The sequence below is a fragment of the Camelus bactrianus genome, chromosome 9, assembly GCF_048773025.1.
Source record: "Camelus bactrianus isolate YW-2024 breed Bactrian camel chromosome 9, ASM4877302v1, whole genome shotgun sequence".
Taxonomy (NCBI): domain Eukaryota; kingdom Metazoa; phylum Chordata; class Mammalia; order Artiodactyla; family Camelidae; genus Camelus; species Camelus bactrianus.
In genome coordinates this window covers 46,296,912-46,305,918 of record NC_133547.1, presented here as the reverse complement: position 1 = coordinate 46,305,918, position 9,007 = coordinate 46,296,912, and the positions used below count along the sequence as shown (strand labels likewise).

Here is a 9,007-nt window from a genome sequence, read left to right as displayed (position 1 = left end):
AAAGAACACAAGCAACATATGCTGGCGAGGATATGGAGAAAAGGGAAATCTTGTACACTGTTGATGGAAATGTAAATTGGTAAAGCCACTGTAGAAAACAGTATGGAGGTTTCTCAAAAAAAACTAAAAACAGAACTACCATATGACCCAGCAATTCCACTCCAGGGTTTATACCCAAAAAAACCAAAAACACTAATTCAAAAAGATACATGCACCCCAATGGTCAGAGCAGCATTATTTACCAACCTAAGTGTCTATCAACTGATGAATGAATAAAGAAGATGTGGTGTGAATACTACTCACCATAAAAAAACAGAATTTTGCCATTTGCAGAAATATGAATGGATATGGAGGGCATTATGCTAAGTGAAATAAGTCAGAGAAAGACAAATAGTGTATGATATCATTTACATGTGGGATCTAAAAAAATACAACAAACTAGTGAATATAATAAAAAAGAAACAGACACAGATATAGAGAACGAACTAGTGGTTACCAGTGGTGAGGGGAGGGGAAGGGACTATACAAGAGTGAGGGAATGAGAGATACAAACTACTGGTTATAAGGTGGGTTCAGGGATGTATTATACAACACAGGGAACACAGCCCATATTTTGTATTAACTGTAAGTGGAAAGTAACCTCTAAAAATTTTATTAAAATTTTTAAAAAATTTTTTAAAAAGAGGGCTTATTTGGGGGAAAAAAAACTAAGCAGATTTGAAGGAGGAGAGCCATCTGAGCTCTTAATAGAGTGGTATGCTTAGGCTGGGCATAGCTGCACAGGACTCATTAGGGTCAAGTGTTCAAGCAGAGTGGTCCCCCCTCCCATCACAGTAGAGAGTGACCCTTCCCTGCACTACTACTCTACTCTCTGTTTGTAGGAAAAGAAAGAGTAGGAAGTTTTCCCAACTGGGAAAATGGCCTTGCTAGAAAGAGGATTCCCCAAAGCTCAGGTGCTTGTACTAGGTCGTTCTCCCAGGGGATTCCAGGGCCCTCCAGATGGGCACCTCACTCAGTCAAGGAAAAGGAACAATCATACTACCTACCCACCAGCCACCACAGGGAGGGTCCGGCAATCCTCACTAATACAAATGTCACTGGACTACTACTGATCAGGTGAAATGGCAGCACAAAGGGTGACCAACTTTCTTTAAGAGCTTCCACGTGGGTATGGCCACACTGGGCCAGCCCCCTGCCAGGCGTCCAAAGAAGAGGCCTGCAGGACTCTGCTCAGATTTGCATTAGGACCCAAGTTGTGATTTATTAACTCCAGAGGATTTTTTTGTTTCACAGCCAGAAAGGGCCACGATAGTGGATCTCTAAGTTCTCTTTTGCAATTTGAAGACCACCCACAGTCTCTTATTCCCACAGCACAGACAGCTTCTGAGTTGGCTAAATGATCAAGTCTTTCCCTCTGGCTTTCCTCTCTGCTTCAGGTACTCAGTTGCTCCCTGGGCAAATGATGGTCCAAAATCCTATCATTAACAACATGAAAATAGTACAAATGTCTCAAACATGGATTACGGAGCAGCTGTGATTTACAACAAAGGAAGCGGGTCACTTTAACTGAAAGATCACATATATTTTTTGGTAGTTAGCAAAAACAAAAAAAACAAAAAAAACCCCTGAAAATTCTCAAATTTTTAATCTCCAGCTTTCATCACCCTCTCCTGATTCAGACATGTTCCCAACTACTGACCAGGCACCTCCATCTGAAGTTACCTCATTCTAAACATACCCAAAACAAACTCATTTTTGTGAGTTGTTCTATCTGTTTAAGTTATCCAAGCTAGAGGACATCTTTGACCCCTAAGTCCTAATTAATTAGTCATCAATTCTTGTCAATTACACTGTCAAAATGCCTCTATAATCTATCTTCTCCTCTTCATCCTTATTGTTCCTGCCTAACTCATCATCTTCTCTCGAGGTGCCTCTAAACTAATCTTCCTGATTCCAGTTTCATTTTAATTTTTGATCCAAGAACCACCCCTTTGAAGCATGGTGGAAATACAAGACTGACCTCTTCTGAACAAAGTAATTTGCCTCAGGAGGGGAAAACCAAGAATTCATTAGGCCTGATTCACGACAGAGGAGCGAGAGAGTTAAGAAACAGAGGAACAAGTCTTTCCAGGTCAATGTGGCATGATGCTGCGCTTCAATCCAGTGATTCTGGCAGAGTACTATGCATGTTGCTGAGAGGAGAGGGGAAGGGAGTTGGAAAGACAGAGGGAAAATGGCCATGCAACTAGTGGGTTAAATTAGCTAAGAATCTATTAAGATTCAAAATGGGGACCATTAGTTTTCCCTAACTGATATGCTAAAGAACTCAAGTATGTACATACTCTAAAAATTACAGATTTTTAATTTTACAGAGAAAAAATTGACTCCTAAATCCACCACCCTAATAATGATTCTCATCTGTACATGCCCTTTCGGTCTTTGTCTACTGCACACATATTTTATACAGCTGCATCATAGCCTTCATCTTGGGTAAATATAGAGAACTGTATACCTAAAGATTTGACAAGTTGGAAAAACAACTGGCTGTACTTAATCTCATGCATTTCAATTGAGGAATTTTCAGTCTGGAGTACATCATTCATTAAAGAGTAGTTCCTGCTGCTGAAGACTGAAGTTGCAGCCTGGATTGTATCTACGCGATATTAGACAGAAGTGCAGAATTTGGTAAGGTATTAGAGATTTAAAACTGGTAGACCTCAGATATGAGGGAAATACCTAATGTCCAGAAAATAGAAAAGAATCTCTTACCTTCATAGCACCTTCTGGCTTTTATTAGCAGCATCTTTAAAATGGAGGAACAATGTCTATTTCACAGGGCTTTTGCGAGGAATAAGTGCACTGTAAACTACAAAAAAAAAAATGGTATGAATGTGAGGAAAAATGATTAGTATCACTCATGAGGCTGTATCTCTCACCAAGCTCCAAAACTGAAAAACCACACCCTTGCTTCCTATTTTGGATCTGCCCCACCAACCCTCCCAGAATGCTACAACAGAGAGGCAGAAACAGAGCTCGGCTGGAGCTGAGAGAAACAACCAACCGGTTTCTCTTTGGACCGTCAGGGACATTTCACAAAGGGTTTTACGGGGTTCATACTAGGAATCTGGGAACTATTTTTACTATTTATAAAGGTCTAACCTGAAACTATACTGTTATCAGCAGTAAAGCTTTACAGGCTAAATAAAACATCAAGGCTCACTTTATTTTTTCTCATTTTTTCCTGTTAAATGGAATTACATAAAATAAATATGTATTTCATAGAAAAACTACTCGTTGATTTATTTAATAAATATTGTATGAGGCCCCACAGTAATCACAGAGGACAAAAAGATAAGTCATAATTCTTGCCTTTAAGGAACTCACAGTGTAGTGAAGACAGATAAGTTTAATGGGCGGGTATAATATTTTATGGCAAGGGCAATAATGAAGAAAATCACAATAAAGGGAATAAATGAAGGGCTCTCAACCTAGGCTTGAGTGGGACTAGGTGGTCAAGGAAGGCTTCCTGGAGGAAGTGAAATCTTAAAAAAACTTCTAGGAGTTATACAGGCAAAGTCGGTGTGTGAAGGAAGAGGGGGAGGCCAGATGATACATCCAGGCAATGGGAGCAATATATGCAAACAGCCAAAGGTGAGAGAAAATGTGTTACCAAGAAATTGTGGGTCAGTAGGGCCCCACTGTAGAATTAGGATGCAGGAGTGATAGAGACAGCGTGCAGAGACAATGGCATTTTACCCCAACTTTTATTTGGAAAATTTCCACACTTAGAAAACTTGAAAAAATAGTGCAATGAGTACCTATATTCTGTTCACCTAGATAATATGGGTGGGGGTCAGGGGGGAAAGAGAATGAAACCAAAAGCTGGTTCTTTGAAAAGATGAAAAAAAATAGATAAACCTTTAGCCAGACTCATCAAGGAAGAAAAGGGAGAGGGCCCAAATCAATAAAATGAGAAATGACAAAGGAAAATTACAACTGACAGCACAGAAATACAAAGGATCATAAGAGGCTACTACGAGCAACTAAGTATATGCCAGTAAGACGGGCAAAGGCACAATCTCCCAAGCCTGAACCAGGAAGAAATAGAAAATATGAACAAGCCAGCTACCAGCACTGAAATTGAACTAGTAATTAAAAAACTCCCAGCAAACAAAATTCCAGAGCCAGATGGCTTCACAGGTGAATTCTACCAAATATTCAGAGAAGAGCGAATGCCCGTCCTTCTGAAACTATTTCAGAAGACTGAAGAGGAAGGAACACTTCCAAACTCATCCTATGAGGCCACCGTCACTCTGATACCAAAAATATCACACACAAAAAAAGAAAATTAAAGGACAACATCACTGATGAATATGGATGCAAAACTCTTCAACAAAATATTAGCAAACCAACTCCTACGATACGTTGCAAGGATCCTACAGCATGGTCAAGGGGGATTTATCCCAGGGATGCAGGGGTTTGTCAGCATCCTTAAATCAATCAGTGTGATGCACCACAGTAACAAACTGAAGAGTGAAAAACACATGATCTGGGGAAGAGGGATAAATAAGGAGTTTGGGATTAACAGATACACACTATTATATATAAAACACATAAACAATAAAGACCTACTGTGTAGCACAGGGAACTATATTCAGTATCTTGTAATAGCCTATAATGTAAAATAATCTGAAAAAGAAAATACATATGTCTGTGTATAACTGAACCACTTTGCTGCACACCTGAGACTAACAAACTGTAAATCTACTATATCTCAATTTTTTTAAGTAAGATAAATTCTAAGATTGCTAACAAAAAAAGTTGTTAACTCCTAATGCTTTCAGTTCTTCTAAGAAAATGTTTTTTATTGTTGGCCACTTGGCCACAGACTCCACACTTACATGCTCCAGAGAACCTAGTATAGTGGTAAAAGACCTAATTAGTCAATTATCACCTGGTGCTGTCAAAATGAATTAAATAATATAAGTCTTTGTTGGGTGGGGTTGGGGGAGGAGCATGGCAATCCCAAGTAGTTTGAGGGGTAACAGAGGAATCAAACCAAGGCAAGTCCTGGAGGAGAATACTCTTTGTAGGAGGCAGCAAAGCTTAGGTGTCAGAATGAGAAAGTTGTACTGAAGATAAACTCTAGCAATACTGTTTTACCAAGGCTTAGAGCAGTGCTGTCCAGTAGAAACTTAATGTGAGCGGTCTATGTAATTTTATTTTAGAAGTCACATTTAAAAAGTAAAAAAGAAACAATTAAAAAGAAATTTAATAAGAGATTTTATTTAATAGATTTTAATTAAAATATTATCACTTTTAGATAAATAAACTGTAGGAGATTCATATATTGGAATATATTATTCAGTGCTAAAAAAAATGAGCTATCAAGCTATGAAGACATGGAAGAATCTTAAATGCACGTTGTTAAGTGAAAGAAGCCAATCTGAAAAGGCTACATAGCGTATGATTCCAAATGTATGACACTCTGGAAAGGGCAAGACTATAGACAGTAAAAAGATGAGGGGTTGCCAGGGGCTTGGGAGAACAGAAGCAGGGGATTTTTAGGGCAGTGAAACTATTCTGTATGACATTGTAATGGTGCAGGTCATTATACATTTGTCAAACCTACAGAATGTACAAAACCAAGAGTAAACCCTAATGTAATGTAATGTAATTATGCATCAATGATGCTTCATTGATTATAACAAATGTTAACTCCCTAGTGCAGAATGTTGGTGGGGGGGGAAGCTGCAGGGTGGGTGGGGAGGGGATATATAAGAACTCTCTGTACTTTCTGCTCAATTTTGCTGTGAATTGAAAACTATTCTAAAAAAAGTCTACATTTAAATATATCTATATGTATATTTTTTTAACATGCAATCAATATAAAATATTACTAAATGAGATTTTTTGCATTTTTTCATAATAAATCTTAGAAACCAACATGTATTTTACACTTACACCATTTGTAATTCATATTAACCACATTTTAAATGCTCAAAAGCCACTTAATGGCTAGTGGCTCCCATACTGGACAGCACAAGTCTAGAGCCGTGGCAGCACCAAGCCATACTGGAGACATAAATGAAGAACAAGTGTTTTGCTCTGCAAATGAAGCTTCCCAAGAAGTCTGAGTCTTTTTTCCACCCAGATTGCTGGCTCTCAACTCCTCTCACACAGACACTCAGGTGCATCCTCCCTGTGAGCCCCCTCCCCAGTCCAGCCCTCCCGACAGTATCACTCTGAAGATTTTTCTGATGGGAATCTGTCTAAAAGAGAGGCACAGGGGGGAGGGTATAGCTCAAGCAGTAGAGTGCATGCTTAGTATGCATGAGGTCCTGGGTTCCATCCCCAGTATCTCCTCTAAAAATAAACAAATAAACCTAATTACCTCCCCCCACCAAAAAAATAAAAAAATAAATAACTAAATGAATAAATAAAAATAAAAGAGAGGCACAGAACAACAAAGAATAGAAGGAATTTATCACACCAGAGCTTCCTGAAACACGTCATTAATATTAGGCGTACTCCTTATTAATAACAGGGGGAAAAAAGCTTTCAGGCCCTAAACACTATGCAGAAAGTGAAGAATTTAATAAAATGCAGTGCAGACTTAAACGCTACCTAGAAAATAGGTACTTAAGAAAAAAATTGCTGCTGTCATTATAGAAATAAATAACCAGGTTTTGCCTTAGTTGGTGGGGATTATTTATATTTCCTTGCAACTAGAAACATCACTTATTTATATTTCATAGCAATAGTCCTGGAACTAATGTATAGACTTCTCTGTATGCCATGAAATATTATAATCTACTCATGTTCTAAATGCTGTTACCAAGCTGTGGGTGCACTTTAGTTCAGAAAAATTAGCTGTCATTTGAATTACAAAAGGCACATGTTAAATCACAGCCTGCCTTTTTATAGTCATCATTTTCAGGTTCTATCATGCAAAAAAATGAGAAAAAAAGACATTTTTTTGCTTACCATTTCCAATAGCTCTTCCAAATGAAGGAAAAGGAAAAAACAGAAAAGTGGACCAATTATAACAAAATACAGTGCAGTCCCACAGAATCCTGCAAAGAAAACAAGCATGGCATAAAGCAGAATGCATACAGACCCTGTAAGTTTTATTTATAGTCACAAAAATCATTATTAAATGCCTAACTCCCATCTGAATCCTCTTTGAAATAAAGGAAGAAATCTAAAAATAAATACATAAAATTGGCATTTAATTGAATATGGCATTTTTAAATATATAAATTCTACATGAAAAGTCAAATTTTTTCCATCTTTACATCTAAACCTTTTCAAACAAGTATCTTAATATAATCTTAATATAATTTAACAAAATGACATGATCATCTGGGATTTGACTTAAAATACTCCAGCAAAAAAACATGATCATAAAAGTTGGGGAAATATGTAAGAATGACAGAATGCTGTTAACTGGTAAAGCTGAGCGATGGGTACTTGGAGGTGGGCCATGCCTTTCTCACCGCTTGTACACAGCTTACATTTAAAGTTTTCCAAATCAAAAAGTTCAACAATTAGCTTTGCACAGTGGCAGTACTGTAACCAGTGAGGTTTATCCGAGGCGCAACTATTGCTAATTGAAAAAAAAGTTCAAAAATTGTTGACGGTAAGTTTTAAAATATATGGATATCTTTAATGAAAAGAATTGTTGATTGGTTGTCTCTGACTCACGGCCTGGCACAGGAGATTTACTATTTATTTACGCTCTTCTAAACTGTTCACATGTTTTGATCAAACACTATTTTATCAATGAAAAAATAATCTAAATACACACATATATATGTATGTATGTAACACATACACCGAACTACACACATACATACACTTACATTATATATCTGTGTGGATGTATGTGTTTTGGTAAGTGTAGAGCACTTAAAACTTCTTGAGGATACTGGTAATGCATTTAGCTCTGCATTTTATCAGCTGTGGGTCCTTAGGCAAGTCACTTCTGAGCCTTCTTAAGGTTAACATTTAAGTGAGAAAATACATTTGAAAATACCCAGCATAATACAGGTATTCACTCAGTGTTGGTTTAAATGACATTTAATATGTGGAGAGAACCGGGTTTATTACTGAGGTAGGCCTGCCCCTAACATGAGGGACCGTGAGCAAGGGGAGAACAGAGGCGTCCAGCCCATGGTCTGTTCTCTGTCCGCCCAACAGAGAGGCCTCACACATGCACGTGTGGATACCCCAACAAACCTGATTAAGCTCCACCACCCCAACAGCTGCCCTCTGACCACTCCTGAAGCCTAGGTATGGGCACACTTATCCTGTCTGCTCCCAAAGAAGAGCCAGCACAGGCCCTGGAAGTGGACTTCTGGCTAACTATCAGGGAATTTCAAGGAGCCCCAGCAGCTAGAAGCTAGTCTGGAATGTGCGCTTGTCACGGGGGGGGGGGGGGGGGGGCGGGGGGCAGGTGTAGTGGGGAGATGTACTGGTTGAATTCCTTGGCCCCTGGGAAAGGATGTGACTGGAGAAGGGCCATAGTGGGTCCCTTCAAAGCAAAGGGCCCAGAGCAGGGGATCCAGGGGTCTGCTCTAAAAGCAGCACTGATTAGACACAAGGCGTTGTACTGAACCACTCAACAGAGTGGCAGTCAGAGACATGGGTTCTTGTCCCACTTCTGCCAGTAACTTCTTGTGTGACCCTAGGCCAATGTCTTTACCTAGCCATACCTTAATTATCTCACACATCCATTCAATACATAATTATTGGGCTCCAATTATGGGTCAGGCATGCATCTAGATACTGTGGATATACACAGAATTCAACAGACAACAGTCTTTGCCCTCAAAGACTTACCATTTTGATAGGAAACAAGCCATGAAGACATCTAGAGCAAACATATTCCAAACAAAGGGTCTCTTCTAAATCAAAATTTTCATGATTAATCTTGCAAGTTGGTGTATTCATTAAATACAAATCACAAAAGAATCCTAAGAGGAAAAAAACAGCATGTCAAATT

General features: G+C 38.7%; 1 long non-coding RNA gene and 1 pseudogene across 6 annotated transcripts in view; one reads left to right on the top strand and one right to left on the bottom strand.

The window, feature by feature from the left end:
- The window catches only part of LOC105079391 (uncharacterized), a 30,101-nt gene that overhangs the window by 14,790 nt on the left and 6,304 nt on the right, over positions 1–9,007 (bottom strand). For all 6 annotated transcript variants that reach the window (XR_006719808.2, XR_006719805.2, XR_006719806.2 and 3 more), the window contains 3 exons: positions 8,845–8,978; positions 6,988–7,076; positions 2,770–2,866 (listed from right to left, as the gene is read on the bottom strand). This is a non-coding gene — a long non-coding RNA (uncharacterized LOC105079391). The remainder of the gene's footprint in view (positions 1–2,769; positions 2,867–6,987; positions 7,077–8,844; positions 8,979–9,007) is intronic.
- On the top strand, positions 7,553–7,680 carry LOC123612688 (U4 spliceosomal RNA; annotated as a pseudogene).